The following is an 18,392-nucleotide window of genomic DNA, read 5'->3' as shown; positions in this document are numbered from 1 at the left end:
TATTAGCGATTGCTCCTCGTTGTTTTTCTCTCCGGGGGGAAAAACTCTGGCCGGCAATATTCCCCGGAATCTACAGGTAGGCTCTGGTGCTATGTGCTTCTGTGAGAATTCTACACTTCTTCATAGGACGCATGATAATTGTAAACATTTAGTTACTCGTGATATTAAATTCCATTGAAACAAAACCTTTTATTATAATTTTTAATTCCTGGACCTCCATCGCATTCCTGGCATCCAGCAGAGGCTGACACGCAGTATTCACTGAATATCGATTCGTTGAGTGAAAAAGTGAATGAACTTTGACCAGGGAATGCAGGTCCGTGGCGCAACGCAGGAAAAGAAAGAGGCGGATTACAGTGGGATTAAATGTAAACGGTCGATTACAGTGGGAGCCGCGGCAGCAGCAGCTGGGGTGACTTACTTTAGTCAGTGCGGTAGCAGTAAATGCTGCGATTCCGAAAATGATCACTCAAGTTGGACGTAGCAGTGGAAATGAATATTCACGTCTCTACGAGACGAAGGAAGGTACAGGTTGACCATAATTCACGCTTCCCCGCCCTACTCAGTCAAGTACGCACACGCACGTACGTATGCACGTACACACTTACGCACAGACTAGATGCCCAAGGCCTTCCTTCTTGACTTTCGGGAAGGGATCCACTGGAGAACTGGAACTGGGCCGGCGCCAGCAAACTCGCATCAACACTCCTGATACCTCCCAGTCAAGGAGATCTGGAATTAAGCACCCAGCTTCTCCGAAGGCAATCCTGCTGTCAATGTAATGAAAGCCCATGTTTTTGGCAATAGTATTAGAGAAAATACTTTTCCTGATTCCTTATTCCAATTGGTCGAAAAGGAGGTGGGCTCGTCCGGGATTTGAACCCGGGACCTCTCGCACCCGAAGCGAGAATCATACCCCTAGACCAACGAGCCACCTCTGCAAAATAAAAAGCACGCCCATACTTAATACAAAGAGAATTAGAATCAGATTTCTTTTTCCACGCTTTGAGTCAGAAGGATGAGCCCCAACTTTCCTGACTATTTAATCAATATAACTGTATTTAAATTGCAACTAATATACATTTTGGGGCCTTATCATGACCTCTTAGCTTAGGCTCAAGTTACTAAATTTTTCATCCTTCCTCCGGTCAGTTGTGTAATAACCACTCCTAAGTGAATTCCATCAGTAGACTAATCTGTGATTTAATTGACAAGATTACATAATAAAGGTTACATTAGGGCAGTACTCTATTTTTCATCCTTATTTTTAAATTGAAATATAGTTGAGTACAATATTATGTTAGTTTCAGGCTTGATCCATATTTTTATCTAAAGAAGTACATATTCCCAATTTCATTATGTATTGATACTTCGTGGTGTGACAAATAATTTGAGTGACATTGATGTTAGTTTTCTATACTTTACGTTCATAGCGGAAATTGTCTGACATTTCCTTTGACAAGTCCCCTAAAACTTGCGTTTTCATAAGTAAGCATTTTTGTCAAGATATTATTTCAACATGTGGTCCCCTAAAACAGGATTGTACCCCAAGTACAGGTCATTATTATTGCATCTGTTTTATGACTTTGAAATCTCTGTATTCTGCTAGGACTGAGAACAGAATCCTTCAAAGATTTAACACTTTAGAAAACAGCTTGCAAAGACCTTCTCTTCAGGGCAAGCAGTTGTCTTCAAATTCTTTATAGATTGGCATCCCATCTTGCTGAGTTTCTCATAAGACTTCTCTGAAAAATGGCAATGCTGGCAAATGAATGCTTAGTTTGGCTCCCTCTTGTATATCTCTTTAGCTTTAGAAGAAGGTTTTGGCTTTTCAGTAAGGATTGAGAGAGGAATCTGAAGTGCCAGCTCCTTTGAAAGATGGTTCTTTTTCCGTGCTTATGTCACATCCTTATGACACCTCATAATCATAGCTAAAACCTCATAGCTAACTCCTGTTCGTTCATCATAAACCAGCCATTATGAATGTTTGTGTCCCTCCAGATTCATATGTTGAAATCCTAACCCCTAATGTGATGGTATTAGGAGGTGGGGCCTTTGGGAGGTAATTAAGTCTAAAGGAAGTCATGAAGGTGGAGCCTTCATGATGGGATTAGTGCCCTTATAAGAAGAGACCATAGCCCCCTCTCTCTCCCACACCCCCAAAGAAGAAATCATGTGATCAACAGCAATATGATGCCTACAAACTAGGAAGTGGACTTCACCAAACACTGAATCAACTGGACCTTGATCTTGGACTTCCCAGCCTCCAGAACTGTGGTAAATAAATTTCTATTGTTTAAACCATCCAGCCTCCAGTATTTTGTTATAGCGGCCTGAGCAGACTAAGACACCAGCTTAGACTTCCCTTGCCTAATAAGCCCTCACTAAATTCATTGAACTGCGATGCTGTTGCTTCTCGCTTTTCTTCCTCCACTTTCTAAGCTACACTGTTAACTTACTCTCCACCTAGTATCTAAATTACCAGGCTCTGTATCTGCAAAATAATATTAAATAAACAGTTAAAAAATCAACAATCAAAATGAGGCATGGAGTTATGGTTGTAAAAGTACATGTTAATGACAGATGAAGTTAGGGGCCAATTAGGAGAGGGACTTGAGGAGATTCTTTTTCTTTATGAATCTAAAAAGTCGATGACCTGGAGAACTCAAGTCAATCTATGTTGGGTGACACATTTATTGGGAACCTCAGTGTCTCCTCAGATAAATAGGTGGGTTTGAACTTCAAGGCTCCCATTAATGTTATCGGCTCCAGTAAGACACACGTGCCATCTTTCAAGGGACAGTAAAATCTGACAGATTTACACTTAGCCTTTCACTGCTTCTGATTAAATAGTTGTTACTTGACAGACACACCACTCTAAGAAACCCAGAGCAGTTTTTGGAATGAGAATTTTTTCTTCGCTATTCACAAGAGGATGAAAAATGGACTGAGCAGGTGTTACTTTTATATCTACTCTGGCTGCTGGGAGGGGTGAGAGGTTACATAAATTTCTAAAAAACCTTTGCAAGGCATTTACAGCCAGCATTTAAGGATCAACTAAAGGCAATCTGCAAACACGGTATACTCCTCCTGGAGTTTTTTGGCAGAGCCTTTCTACGTGAGGACCACCATAACCGTGAAGAGTTATCTGGCCATGAGGCCTAGTGATGTTTAAATCTCTGCCGATGTAGCTTCACTAGTGAGATTATTTTTCAAGCCTATAATTAAGGAACATGGGTCCAGTATCAAGAAGGAGAATTTCCAGAAGTTTTAAACATTTAATCATGGTACATATAAAGCCCAACTTATCTTCTGATTCTGACCTAAAGTCTTCATTTATCATCATCTATATATCTCTATCTATCTATCTATCTATCTCACTAGTAAGCATTTTTCTGATTTGAGACTTTCAAAATGGGTTAGACTCAGATACTATCCCGAAGTACATAATGGATCAGCTCCCTCATGGACTAAAGAAAACCCAGATGTTTCTGGATGGCAGCTGGGAAATGATCAGCTGTTTTTGCCCTGGGTCCTGGCAGCTTCTTCTTCCATAAGTGACAAAAGAGCTCAGAGTCTTCTCTCTTACAGCCTGCCCCTCACCAGCCCTGCCTCCAATGGCCTCTCTTCCAAAGCCAAAGGCTGTCCCAATCCACGGGTGTCAGGTATACTCACCTTGGTGGCTCTGTGCAGCACTGGGTGGTGTTCTGGCAGAGCAGCGCCAGCCAGGCCCTGTTTATATTTCCCAAAGTCCCAGTACTCATGCCTAACTCTCACTGTTGTCAAGATGTCAACATCATAAGTTTTGCCTTCACAAGGGGTAAAGAGCTTCTGCACAGTGTTGATCCCTGGGGCACATCTCTCTCCTCTCCCTAATGCTCCATAATTTGCTGAGCCCAGAAACATTCCAAAGCCAGTTATAGTCAGTGGACAGTAATGAGTAGGAGGCACTGTGAGGATGAGTAGTTACCACTGCACAGCTCCCTGAGAGATTCAGGTTTCCTAGACGTTACTGTAGCCTCCTGCCATGCCCTCCACTCACCACCAAAGCTCAGGAACAATCTGGAAGAAACATCTGAGAGTCAGAAGTGGTCATTTAAAAAATGACCACTATATATATATATATAACTATCCTCTTCATTGATAATGAAAAATCATTCAGTGTTAGAAGAAGGATACTGGATACCCATGATAGGTAGTATCTAGAAGACAGCAAAAGAGGAAACTTCTGGCATGCTGGGTTCTTGATCTGGGTGCTGGATATACGCATATGAATCAGTTCACACAACTAACTGAGATGTTCACTTATGATTTATGTACTTCCTTGTATGTTTATTTCTATTAAAAGTTTACTGCCATTATATAGAAACCCTCTCTGATCACAATAATGCTCTTTTATCTTAACTACTTTGCCTTGTATTAATATGGGTTCTCCAACATTCTTATTGTTTGGTATTAGTCAAGATATCTTATTCCATAATTTTATCGTCAACCTAATCTCTCATTATGTGTTGGATAGGTCTCTTGAAAATGGAAAATAGAAGCACTTAATATCTAGTTTTATATAACATGATATGATATAATATAATATAATATTCACAGGCAGAAAAGAATAATGGTTTGATCTATGGCCTCTAGAATTACCTTTCCTGAGTTTGATGGCACTAATTGCTAGCTCTGAGACCTTGGGAAAATTACTTTGTGCTTTCTTACCAGTAAATTGATGATAGTGAAATTAAAATTTTAATATATAGGAAGCATTGTATAAATGTTTGATGTTTGAAAGAGTAAAACTTGTCTGGATTCAAAGAGTAAAAAATCAGCTCATACTGAAAAAGGAAAAAAAACCCCAAACACTGCCATTCACCCAGGTGGGAGAACATATACAGATAAAGCAGGCTGCAAAATTAATAGGAAGCATTTTTTCATGTGCCTGTTGGCCATCTGTATGTCTTCTTTGGAGAAGTGTCTATTTAGGTCTTCTGCCCAGTTTTGGACTGGATTGTTTGTTTTTTAGATGTTGAGCTGTGTGAGCTGTTTGTATATTTTTGGATATTAACCCCTTGTCAGTCACATTGGTTGCAAATATTTTCTCCCATTCCATAGGTTGTCTTTTCATTTTGTTCACGGTTTCCTTTGCTGGGCAAAAGCTTTTAAGTCTGATTAGGTCGCATTTGTTTATTTTTGCCTTTATTTTATTTTGCCTTTGGAGACTGATTTAAGAAAATATCGCTATGATTTATGTCCAAGAATATGTTGCCTATGTTCTCTTCTAGGAGTCCAATGGTGTCATGTCTTATATTTAGGTATTTAAATCATTTTGAGTTTATTTTTGTGTATGGTGTGAGGGAGTGTTCTAATTTCATTGATTTACACGCAGCTCTCCATCTTTCCCAACACCACTTGTTGAAGAGAATGATTGTATCTTGTTTTAATGAATAAATAAATTGAAAATAGTGGGGGGTTTTTAGACATCATTTGATAGTTCCCTGGTATTCCCTACAATACAATCAGCCTTTTTGTTATCAAAGAACTACAAAGTAATCTGGTTCTACCTTAATTTAACTGAAGGATTTCTTAAATTGGAACCATTAAATATAGGTATTTGGTACAATGCATAGTTCTGGCATTAAGATATCTGATGAATCCATTTGGAAAAAATATTTGATGCTTTTAAATTTGTTACACATGTTTATGGTACAAAATCTTAGAATTGATATAAGCAGGCTTTACTCCATTTTTAAGACTCTCTCTACCATATTCCATTATTGTCCTTGTACGCTAAGGTTTGTTATCCCTGTTCTAAACAATGGTAAGTGCCTACTTTTTGGCTTCATTATAACATGTCCACACAGTTTTTGAATAACTCAGATATATTATTATGTTATAGTAAATTTGTTTACGAGCTTGTTTTCCTCACATTACTGTGGCTTGCTTGAAGGCAAGGGCTATGTTATTTACCTTAGTTTCATAGCTTTCCTGTGAAAGTGTCACAACCTTTTCCTAATATCTAGCATGGAGAACAAGAAAAAACACTCTCCAACTTGGTCATTGTAGGAAATGCAAGGGATATAAGAGCCTGGAAGAAATTAAGAGCATCATTTTAAAATTTAATCATGAAGAAAAGATTATTGAGCACTAAGAACAGACAGGAAGTATCTATATAAATAAGGAGATGTTGTGTGATTGCTGGCACAAAATGGTTAATGGTAAATTGAAATTTGAGTTCTCCAAATAAGTGCTATTCTGTGCTTATCTCTTAAAAATTCGAATTGAATTTAGAAATTTAAATTAACTCTAGAATCTTAAAAAGAAAATAATTTAAAATAGAAGAACACATGACTAAATTGTTACATATCTAAAGGAGTGTCAGGTAGGAGGCAGAAACTGAGAATAATTTTAGAACACACAGCTATGGCTGGTGGACATGTCAACTGCCTCTTACCTTTCATGTATTTTTAATTTTTGTTACCAGTAGGAAAGAAGTAAGACGATGAGCTCTGCATCAATTTTTCCTGTGAAATCGCACATGAAATTAAAGGAAATAATGGCTGAAAAATCTCAAATTTGGTGAAAGACATAAAGCTCCAGATATAAAAAATCTCAGAGAACTCAAAACTGTTTATACTCAGGCCAATCATAGTCAAGTTTGTAAAAATTAAAACATAGAAAAAATCTTGTAAATGGCCCAAGAGAAGCAATACTTTTACGTATAAGGGAACAAAAATTCTCAAATGACAGTGAATTTCTTACAAGAAATGATGGACCTGAGACAAAACTCCATTGATCACCTGATCCTATAAAATCCCTTACTCTAACTGGTGGTCCACAATGACACTATGGATCTTCAGGAATTATTGTCAATTCAGAGCCTGTGTCTATTAATCTCTGAAAATACTGATTACATTTCCTTTCCCATTACATAGTGCTCTAGTAAATGACTGCAGGTCCTTCTGGGGAAGGCTGAGAGGTAGATTAACAGTATACAATTTTGGCAGTGTAGCAGGGATGGGTTCCCGTCTTCTTCATCCCAGGCATTCCAGATCTGTGAATTGGCTCAAGTCTGGGAATTGATTGATGATCTGTTTTAGTAATACATGTCAGATTTCTGTTCACCAGATCTGAGGCTTTTCTCCTTATACAGTTCAAGTAAGACTTCAGTAGACCTCTCATATGCTTCAGCTCTACAGACACCATGATCAACCAGTCATTACCAAAGATTTATGTCAGTCAGCCTATTCTGATTAACATCTGTAACTGTACCCACTTTGTCTTTGATGATTAAGTGCTACCACTGGCCCCTGTCACCTTGAGTTCCAGTCATCACCATTATGTTTAGGGATTCCAGTACAATAGGGAAGACCCACAATAAAGCTCTTCTTTTATGCTGGGGCTATCCTCATGAATTTACTAGTCACAGCCATGGTGAAAGGCATTCCTCTGGAACCCCTTGGTTTGGATGAACAGAACCAACACAAACATTGTCTCCAGCATCCCTAAGACTTTGGGTACTTCCCTCTACAGTATAGTAAGAAGGTCCTGTGATTTCAACTTCATTTAGTGTAGGCCATATGTGGGTCTATTTTTTAATCAACAAACATAGACAACTTTTAGAGTCATTCCTAGGCCCTCAAGTTAAAATTTTGAATTCATAATCTCTGCTCAGTAGTCCCATATCAATACATTTTACCTGATCTAACTTTATATCACTTTCAGCTTGATCCTGCACCCTTAAGATCCATTCCCACATGCATATCTCTAGCTGGAATCACAAGCAATCTGGGAACTGTTTCTGAATTAGTTTCTGCATTGCAGATGGCTTTGCTCTAAAACCTGTTCCAGGATTTTCATGTTTCCAAAGAGCATCCTGAACTGCCATAGTCATGTTGATCATAGCTAGATCACCTATTTCATAAGCCGCTAATGGAAAATCTGCCTCCTTCATGTCTGGGCCTGACCCAAACCAAAACATCACACTGAATCCAATCATGTTTATACATCTAGTTTTGAAGTTACAGGAAATATGGGGGATGACAGCATACGTAATGTCACCATGGGAATGAATAATATTCAGATGTCAAAAGTTCTGTTGCACAACAGTCCTGGTTTCAGAAAAAAGTAAATGATATGAAATTTAAAAAGAGGAGTGAAAATTTTACAGACACTTGTTAAAGAGACTTAAGAGACAATTGAAAAGAACACAGTGTTGTATCTTTCTGGAGTCTTGTTTCAAATAAATCATATGACTACTGCTACTAATAACAACAATAAAGTCACAAAGATTACTGAAGGTCTGCTTCGTATTAGGTGTTATTAAAGAATTAGTATAATTGTTGGGTGTGATATTGGCATTGTATTATTTTGTAGTATGTATTAGCAATGTATCCTGAAGTATTTACTATGGAATAAAATAATATCCTGAATTTACTTTAAAATATTCCAGCATGGTAGGGAAAAAAGAGACAGGATACTTGAAAAGGACTGCCATTATGTTACTGATGGATGCTGAGGGATGGGCCCATGGTCGTCGTAAGTCATTACATTCTTCTGTATTTGAGTGTATGTTTCACATTTTTTATATTAAATATAAAGGCTCAAGGGCCGCATTCTGGAAGGCTGAGGATTGAGGGGCTCTACAGCTCTCCCAAGCCTGCCGGGACCTGGCAGGGGAGTTTGGGTCTGACCTGGCAGGGGAGCAGAGTCTCCTGGAGACTGAGGATCTGGAAGACAGAAGCGACAGGAAGCCACAGAGCCACCGCCTCCACCCTCTGGACACATTGGCCGTAATCACATTACAACTACAATTGTAAATATTATAATATTATAAATATTATTGTAAACTGTAAACAGAGCCTTTGGGGTCTGCAGCACTATTTAGCCCGGAAGTAACCAGCAAGGTCTTCCGTAGCTGGAACCTGTTTGCTCTCTGCTCCTCCTTACAATTCAGGATCTTGAAACTAGCGAATCAGCTTTCCCGCCGCCACCTTCACTTTGCTAAGTGCTGAGCAATGAAGGGTCGCCTTGGCCTTGGCCGAGCCCTCCTTTTTAAAGACTTAAAGCCCCCTTAAGTCCAGATGGGTTTGTATGGTACTGAGACTGAACCCACGTCAGGCAAAGGCTTCCAAGGGAGGGAGTTTGCCTGGAAAGTTCTGGTGGGACGTGGCGTCTAACGCTCTGAAATTAAGGGATACAACTGGTACTCGGGAGGAATAGTTCAAATGGTAGACGCCAGCGGGCACGAAACAGGAGGATCAATATCCATGTTCCCCAAAGTTTCTCTTCTTGTGGTAGGTGCGTTGTGGGTTCTTTATAGAACTGTAGCCATAGCATAAGATGCTCTATCTTGAGCAGCACGGATTTTTTTAACTTACATATGTTTTCCTTTCTTGCTGACCCTGACATGTCTTAGATAATGACTAGTTAACTAGGTGAGAATTAATCTTGCTTGTTTAAGAATTCCAGGGACTGGCCTTAAAGAGGTGGAAGATGATCGAACTTGGAATAGAAGATTAATTGCACATAAAACCATCAGAGGATGCTGATCAGACCACGCCACGACCAGTTTCGAGATGATTATCAGAGCTGACTGTGCTCTTTGGCACCTAGTTCCCCCACCTGTGCACCCCTGACACTCCCTTTTAAAATCTTTGTCCTCTAACCTTTGTCCTGAGATGGTCTCAGGACATGAGTCCACAATCTCCCCAGGTTGCTGGCCTCCTGAATAAAGCAACTTTTCCTTTTCCACCAACACTTGTCTCTCCAATATTAGCCTTTCTGGCAGTGAGCAGCAGAACCTGAGTTGGACACTGGCCTCCTCCTGTTACAGAACGTAGTGTGTAGGCAGTGTAAAAAGCAGGAACCACGTGCGGCTTGTAGAGAGGGGAATATTTTATAAGCTTCTGGTTTTTCTCAGGTCAATGTAGAACACAGGAAGATGAGGGTTTTAATCAGTTCTTCAAATTAATGTCTATGAGTCGTAAAGGAAGACACTGAGGTAGCAGTAGGTCCATGTTCAGAAAGCCCGTATGTGTTGGACATTTTCCTCTCAGCGTTCAAATGACCTTCAGCAAATCTTACTTCCACCCCTTCCTTCCTTGCTCTCCGTACCTTAAAGAAGCCAACTTGTTCTCTCCTTGGATACTTTCCAATATTACCCATCCCTCTGCTCTTCCAATGCCTCTGTAAACCCTCCTAACACTTTGTCTTTCTTTCTTTTTTTTTTCCCCTAACACTTCCAATGACTTGTTTTAGGTTTAAATTTAGAGCCCTTGAGATTGGTGAGGGCAGGAGCACTTGTTTCATCCCATCATCACCAGGGCCCAATCCTCCACCTTGAAGAAGTAATTATTGAGTGAATGTGAGAATGAGTGAATGAGTTAAAATATATATCATACAGGGTTGCTAAGTAATGTAAGATAAAGTTCTCTTCCAGTTACTCTTTGGGACAAGCATTAAAAATGTTTGTAGAGAGAAATGACAAGGATAAAAAATCATTTGAGGTATGAAGATGAGGGAGGAAAGATTAAAAAAAAAATGAGAAGTTTGGAAAGGTGCATTGCAGTCAGCCAGAAACCACCATCTTTAAGTATAAAAACACACTGCCTTATTGCACTGCTATAAACCACAACCTGGATATGATTTTCACCCAAAATGATACTATACACTGGAGTACTTTTATTTAAAAGAAAAAGGTTTGCTTCAAATTGGCTTTCCACAGAGCACTTGCTTCTGTGAAGCCAAGTGTTTCATCAAAGAGTCATATATTCAGATTTCCTTTCCCATTAATGCAGTTTCTTTTTCTCTTCTTCATAAATTACCAAAGACTCTACGTAGGTTTGCAAGCAAGCCTAATGAAGTTTGTAGGTGGTAACTGCTCTAGGGGATGTGGAAGAGGGGCTGCCAAGTTTCAGTTTCCTGATGAGAGGTTAATTTCCCAAAGAGAGGAGTTGGGAAAAGCAGACCAGGAGGAGACTCATAGGCGAGTCCAGGCAATAGAGGGGATAACTGAAACTCTGAGATGAGTTTGCAGAGACTTTTTACATTATGTCTAATTTTCAATATGTTTTAAAATTGCCAAAATAAAATGTTTTTACTTTTTTTTTTCAAAAAGGAAGAGTTTGGGAAAACATTTTTACTAAATAATCTTTAAGATAATAATTTTAAAAGAGAAGATAATGTAATTGGAAAAACTATGTAAGATAATGTAATTGAAATTTGAGGAGGGAAAAAATCCTCCAGTCATTCTCCTAATTGGATAGACCTCAGACATTTATACATACATAACCTATACTCTATTGTTATATGAATATAAAATACTAAAATCATTGTGAAACTAGATTGTCTTTTGTACTGAAGAATCTGGCTTACTCAAGTATAAGTGGAGGTGTTGGAAAAAGAAACAAAAAATTTGGAAACAAAATTGGTCGATTCTTAAAAAGATCCATAGAGTTCAAAGCCCTTAACAATTAATTCTCCTAGATACGAGTTGCTTGAAAACAAAAGCTCCTCCAAGAAGTCTGTTAAATATCAAGAGAACAATATGTCATGGTAGAGTTGAAGAATAATCTGCAAAACCTGTTATAAGAAGTCAGCACCTTAAATGCAAGAGCACGCACACTTACAGAGGGGAGGGAAACATGACAGAGCTCATAGAAAGTGGAGAGGAAGGCAGACCTCATTAGGCCAAACTCAGAATACTGACCAAATACTTAAAGAGAGCATAACTGGAAATGCTAGTAAAGTTTCGAAAACACTCGCACCCCAATTCTTCACACCAAAAGCACACACCCGACGAAAGTGGGAATCGAACCCACGCGTGCAGAGCACAATGGATTAGCAATCCATCGCCTTAACCACTCGGCCACCTCGTCCACTTACAGTGACCTCTTGGCGTGCCTTATTTCAGAGTTTATACTAGGGAACTCGCTGGCTATCCCGGAGAGAAAGACGCTTAGGAGACGGCTTGGAGACGTCTGGGAGACGTGGAGGTGGCTAGCTTCCACACGAATGGACAAAGAACTGGGATGGAAAAGCTGCGACAGGGGCAAAAAACGGGCTTAGCTTTCCCAGGAGTCATAAAATTGGTTGAGACGTGGTAGAAACACATCTGCCTGGGCTTTCACTCCCCTTTCTCGGGCTGCCTGGTCCCCGGCAGGAGGCGCCTCAGCGTCAAGTCCTGGCAGGCGGTGGGCGTGACGCGGCCAACCTGGGCTGAGCCAGTTTGCTGTCACCGTCCCTCGTCAGGGGAGCCTGGGCCCGCGGCCCGAGAGCGCGGCCGGCTGTCCGCAGGGGCAGAGGTTCCCAGAGCCGGTTCCACTGGAGTCGCTGTCAGGGGAGCTGGCGAATGTGGACTCCTAATTCGTGGTTAATAAGACAGTCTGGAAAATAAGACGACGGATCTGAATAGGGCTCAATTTCTATTCCGTGTTATTGCCGCTTCTACAATACTTTCGGGTGACATTGCATAGAGAAGAATCTTTAACTTCGTGGGGCTCTCCTCCCGGGTGATCCGCATCGGAGGAACCACGAATTCTGATTCCTCCACGGCCCCCGCGCTCCACCAGATACCTGGGTGTTTTCTAGGGAGAGTTTGTCCAACTTTCACTAGGTTTTCCAAGCGTTCTGGTACTGAAAACGTCAAGAAACTCAACACTAGCGAGAAAATAATTCGAAGGAAGAAAGAGGGGAAAAAAGAGTGTTCAGCTCCATCTCCCTGTTTCATAAGAATGAACACAACGAACAGATGAACGAACAAGAATAGGAACTAATTCTGACTAATCAGATTGATAATAAATGCCCAGGAAAAGAAGGTAACATTGAAGGTGAGTCTTGACGAGCAAGTTTTCTAGGGGTGGTGAAGAATGAGGTTGTCCCAGACTGAGGAAAGGGCCTGAGCAAAGGCAAGGAGGCATACAAAGCAATCATATCAATCATCCTGTTGTCAGTTCTGATAGCAAAGGGTAAAGGAATTATATTACTTTCACAAGGAAGGACAGTATAATTAACAGGAAAATTGTCAAAAATAGGCCTTTCACAGGAAGGGATGGTGAATCATTGGAAAAGTAATACACTAACTCTCATGTATTTGAAATTATTAAAGAGGAATTTGAAAATTAAAACACTGAAAACATAAACAGATTTATTAGATGGCAGATTAGATAGAGCAGAAGGGAGAATTAGGAAACTGGAAGTTAGATTTGAGGGAACTATGTAAATACTATCCACTGATACAGGTAGTTGGAAATTAGGAAAGAGGAATAGGAAAAATGAAAGCTAGGAGAGAAGTTCTACCATATATCTAATCATAGTCCCAAAAGAAATTACTGCGAGAATAAGAAAGAGTCAAGTATCTCCAAGTACGCATCACATATGCTTCAACAATTATCAACATTTTGCCAAACTGGTTTTCCATATTATTGTGAGGTTAATCTCAGGCATTATATTATTTTGTGTTTCCTTTCATCTGTTCAATAAGAATCTTTAATAGATAAAGAGGGTGTTCATTCATCTTCAAAATTCTAGAAGTTATCAGTATAATTTGTTCAATAAATAGTTTTCAATCAGCCAATTCTGCCATTATTTTCAGGAACAGCTGTGGAGAGAACCACAGTTTTTGTTTGTTTGTTTATGATGCTATTGTCTATTACTTGTGTTTCCATTTATTTTCTATTGCCATTAAGAGTCTACAAAGTAGGAATGCTTCTAGATTTCACTGTTTAAAATGAGATGGTCTATGTGTAAAACAAGAAGCAAAATTATTCTCAGTAGATTTCTACAAAAGTGCCAGGCTTGAGTAACATAAGCTTGCAAGTTCAAGACTACTACCTTCCTAATAGTCTGCCCTGCCGCTCTCTTCCACTCCTGCATTTTAAAATCAAGACTAAAGTTGCTCCTCATTGCCTTCATCCATCTCTTCCCTCTTTAGGCATCCAATCCAACTATTCTCGCGGTGACTTAACTCTCAAAACCTGACTGAGTTATCTCACTCTCTGGCCATGCTCTGTGGATGTCAGAGGTCTCCTGGTTAAGTAATCAGCATGCCAGCTCCAGCCCACTGTCTACCCAGACATCAAGACAGTAAACTGGCAACCTGAGCATACTATAAGCCTGATTAAAACCCTTTAATAACTATCGATGACTTACACCCTGGCGATAGACCTCTGCCCTGTCTCACCAGCCTCCCCTGCACTCTTCCACTCACACTCTGGCTGCATCCTGTATTTGGTAGCGATGTATTTGGGAAAAATCAAAATACCTTCTGTGGGGAAAATGTGTGAGAGTAGCTCATATTTTTTCAGAAGCCACATATGGAAAAGCCTGGACTGTGAGGCTGTGCTGGAGCTTTGCTCTTCTTTACACCTGCAGAAGTCTCTAAACTTCTCTATTCAGTGATAGCCCTCCCTTTATTACAAAAGAGGAAGGCAGAGCATTTGGAGAGAGCTAAGTGATGAGTTGGTGGTCCTGCTCAGGGCTTCCTCTCCCTCTGCGGAGAGGTCCAGGAAGTTAAAATAGGGCGAAGCTAGAGCTTTCCTAGAGCGACCTTCCAGGTCTAGCTGTTTTTCACTCTCTTTTGCTCCGTGGTCAGGGATTCCTGCACGAGGCTGCTTACGAGTTGTCTCAACTCCATTCCGTACAGTTTGGCCTTGGTGGGCATAAAATTACCAACGGATCCTAGAGGGCCTGAAAGACATATGGATATAGTGATGACATCGATGACGTCAGCTCCCAGGGGAAGGGGAATTAGCTCAAGTGGAAGAGCACTCGCTTTGCGTGCGAGGGGTAGTGGGATCGATACCCACATTCTCCAGTTTTTGGGTCAGCGGCTTGAGGCAGATTCAAAACCAGGAATAATTGGATGTGTTAAAGGGAAGTAGTTAAAAGATTCGTGTTTTTTCTCTATGAGGTTGTTTACCCTTCTACAACACCCAAGACAAGGGCACAGTGGTGGGGAACAAATCCAGAGCAAGTGATGACACTTAATGAGGAAAAAAAGAAGGCTGTGGTGCGTATATTTATTTTATTCTCTGTAATTATAGAAGCTTTTAAGGATTAGAATTGAAACCTAAGTGGAGCCTTGACAGAATCATATAAACTTTAAGATATCTCATTTTCATTATTTTCTGACTATATTATGCTCTGACTACATTTTTCTTTTTTCTCAAAAAAAAAAGCATTTGAAAATATATATTAGTAGAACTACTTTGTTTTCTAGGTGCTACGGTCTGAATATTTGTGCCCCCTAAAATTTATATTTTGAAAATCTAATGGTCAGGGTGATGGTATTAGGAGGTGAGGCCTTTGGGAGATGATTAGCTAATGAGGGCAGAGCCTTCATGCATGGGATTTGTGCCTTCATTTACAAGGCCCCAGAGCATAACTGATTCATTTCACTGTACAGCAGAAACTAACACAACACTGTAAATCAACTACACCCCAATAAAAAAATTTTTTAACGGCCCCAGAGAGCTTGCTTGCCCCTTCCACTATGTAGGAAGTCAGCAAAACCAGAAGGCTCTCACCAGACACCTGATCAGCTGGTGTATTAATCTTGGTCTTTCCAGTCTCCAGCACTGTGAGAAATAAATGTTGGGTTTTTTTACAAGCCACCCAGTCTATGTATTTCTGTTATAGCAGCCCAACCCAACTAAGACACCATATTTACTCTTTTCATGAAAGTTTCTAATTTTATAAAGCCCAATTTTATCTTACTAAGTTTACAATGTATGTTTACTGTATGTTTTTATACTATTCTGTAAAAGGAAAGCACAATTTGGTAGGGCTTTGTTAAAGTAATTAAACAAGGAGACCATTAGACTGAGGTGGCTCTAAATGCCTTGGTAGCTTAGGTAAGCAAAGCAAAGCTGGAATCTGAGAAAACGAAATTTAAGAACAGCTTATCACAATGAGCCAGCTAGGCTTTCCCACATAAAGCAGTCTTAAGCTATAGCCAATCAAATAATTGCTTTGCTTTGCTTCTGACATCTCTACTAAAGTCTTGCCTCTAGCTTCTGCCTGCAGAGCCTCCTAACCACTTTTTGTTTGGCACTCCCTAATTTGAATGGCTGCTCGCTCAAATAAACCCTTATAAATTTTAATGTGCTTCAGTTTATGTTTCAATGGGTGCAATGGTTAAGTTTTTAAATCTAAAGAATTAAAATCATATTAAATAAAACAAAATGTCTAGTATGATACAAAATACTGCATATAACCTAAATATATACTTTGACAGCTTCCAAGATATTCTCGTGGCTTAGCAGGAGCTATGAAGTGATAAGGTATCCACTTTATTATCTGGTGCTTTTCTGGATGGGACCTCCCTACCTTTCCCAGGGAGATGACTCTGTGACTGGACAATGTCCTGGTACATGCAGGACATATTTAGGAATCCAGACCTCAAGAGAGAGTTCTCTGGACCCAGCTTTATTACGTGCACCTTCTGCGACCTGTCCTGGGTGGGACATACATGCTTTCAAGTATGGGATAATATTTGCAGCTAGGAAAAGTACTCTAAATTACTTAGTTCAATTCACCCTCTTGGGGTGAAGTAGGGAGGCATGTGATAAGATGTATGACCAGGCATACTCCTTGTGTCGTTGTGGAAGGGGGAGCATATTTTTAAGTCAAAATCACTACCTACTTCCTACCTACACCACTCACAACAATATGCTTTTCCCTGTAATGTTGTTCTACAGATTTCTGGTTTCTGGGCCTCATTATCACTAATCCTTTTCCAGGCCCAGACAGTTGGATCATTTGAGGATGCCAGGTTTTGTTTCTCAGTTGATAAAAGCTGCATGGTTGTTAGTTCATCAGGGTGAAATTAAATGTGGGAAAAATACTACAGGTGACTCTCTTTTCAGAAAACAGTATTTTATTTTCCCCCCAAACCAGAGCTTTAATCAAGCAGGAACTCCATGCAAGTTCCCACTTTTGATTCCCTCTAATGGAGTTCAATGCTTATCACCTCGGGGAAGTTACTTAGCGATTTCTAAGTACGCACCAGGGGATCCCTGAGGAATGATGGTCATAAGAGCAAAGTGAGACGGGGTGGTGGAGGGGGTGTCAGGAAATGTTCTTTATTTGAGATCAGCTTGCAAGACAAGGTGGGGATAAAGAATTAGAGAAGATAACCCACTGCAGCACAAAAGATTCATTCAGTCGGTAATTGCTTGACGCTAATTGGCGCTAAGGAAGCGGTAAGAATAAATGCTATAGGACAAATTCAAAGAAACACATCGAAGATGGTGTAGTAGACAGGAAAGCAAAGGGGAAAGGGTCTCTTCAAGGGATGCTAATCTCCGATTGGAAAATACTGCTCCAGGTGAGGATTGAACTCACAACCTCGGCATCACTCGCACACATACTGCCATATAAGTACCGCGCGCTGTCCAATTGCGCCACTGGAGCTCCTATATTTCTTTTCGATCACCCATTACATCGCCTATGCAGGAATATTCAGTCTTTCTCCGGTCGCAAAGGTACAAGTGCCTCCATCCTTCCCGGAGTCCCGCAACTGCATCTTGCGCACAAAGGCGGACTGTGGTCAGCTGCAGACCCCACCCGGCCACCAATCCTGAAGACGCGGAGGGTGCTCTGCGGAAACGGGGGCGGGTACTTTCAAGACGACCGCGAAAAGTGCAGACACTCGGGAGACTCCGACCTCCTCGAGCATTCCAAGGAGGACTTTCAGTGGGCAGAGTGGGCGGGAGAGACTTCTGCTGCTGTGTGTGTCCCGGAGCCCTTCCATTTGTCTCTCTCCGGGATGCTTCTCCTCGGGGCGTCGGAGGGAGGCTTGCTCTCTGAGCCTGGGAAGGGGGTGAATGTGGGAGGACCACGAAGCCGTTGCAGGCTATCTCAGAGTGTGTGAGCATCCAGAATTCCTGTGGGCTTCCAGAGCACATTTGCTTAGTTTGGTGGTAATCTTTCACGTGTTAGAAGACAATCTACCCGCAAGGTATACCTCTTATTGAATGTTTTTGACGTTTTTTAAATGTAATATTTGGATAACTTTAGAAAGCAGTATTTGAACCTAAAGCACATTTGTATATCGACCTGCTGTGACCCAGTTGACTTTTAAGTATTCCGAATCCAAGCATATAGTTTCAAATATGCGCAACGATAGCTCATTCGGCCTGTGTGCTGCTAGATTTTAAATTTGGGCAAGAATACAAACTACCTGGTGTATACATTTTTATACTGTCCTAGGAGATTCTTTAAAACACTTAGGTTCATTCTAGTCACTTCTTTAAGTTACTTAACTTTCTTAATGAGATAATAGGGATCTCCATGGAGCAATGCTGGTGTCAAATTTTGGTATGATGATTAAAAATGGAGCAAAGGATTCAAATTTCCAATAATAATTATGATGATGGTTTGAAGTAGAATTTATGCAG

At 40.5% G+C, this 18,392-nt stretch overlaps 4 non-coding genes across 4 annotated transcripts; 1 reads left to right on the top strand and 3 right to left on the bottom strand.

The window, feature by feature from the left end:
- Positions 1 to 861: 861 nt before the first annotated feature.
- On the bottom strand, positions 862 to 933 carry TRNAP-CGG. Its single transcript has one exon. It is a non-coding gene; the product is annotated as a tRNA-Pro (tRNA).
- A 10,855-nt stretch (positions 934 to 11,788) lies between these two features.
- On the bottom strand, positions 11,789 to 11,870 carry TRNAS-GCU. Its single transcript has one exon. It is a non-coding gene; the product is annotated as a tRNA-Ser (tRNA).
- A 2,863-nt stretch (positions 11,871 to 14,733) lies between these two features.
- On the top strand, positions 14,734 to 14,806 carry TRNAA-UGC. The gene has a single exon. It is a non-coding gene; the product is annotated as a tRNA-Ala (tRNA).
- Positions 14,807 to 17,312: 2,506 nt separating this feature from the next.
- Positions 17,313 to 17,406, bottom strand: TRNAI-UAU. The gene is made up of 2 exons: positions 17,369 to 17,406; positions 17,313 to 17,348 (listed from the first exon to the last, which is right to left on the bottom strand). It is a non-coding gene; the product is annotated as a tRNA-Ile (tRNA).
- Between the last annotated feature and the right edge of the window lie 986 nt (positions 17,407 to 18,392).

Source organism: Monodon monoceros, unplaced genomic scaffold (assembly GCF_005190385.1).
Source record: "Monodon monoceros isolate NGI ecotype Baffin Bay Population unplaced genomic scaffold, NGI_Narwhal_1 Super_Scaffold_3, whole genome shotgun sequence".
NCBI classification, from domain to species: domain Eukaryota; kingdom Metazoa; phylum Chordata; class Mammalia; order Artiodactyla; family Monodontidae; genus Monodon; species Monodon monoceros.
Note: the sequence above shows the minus strand (reverse complement) of the source record. Positions and strands in the feature narration are given on the sequence as shown.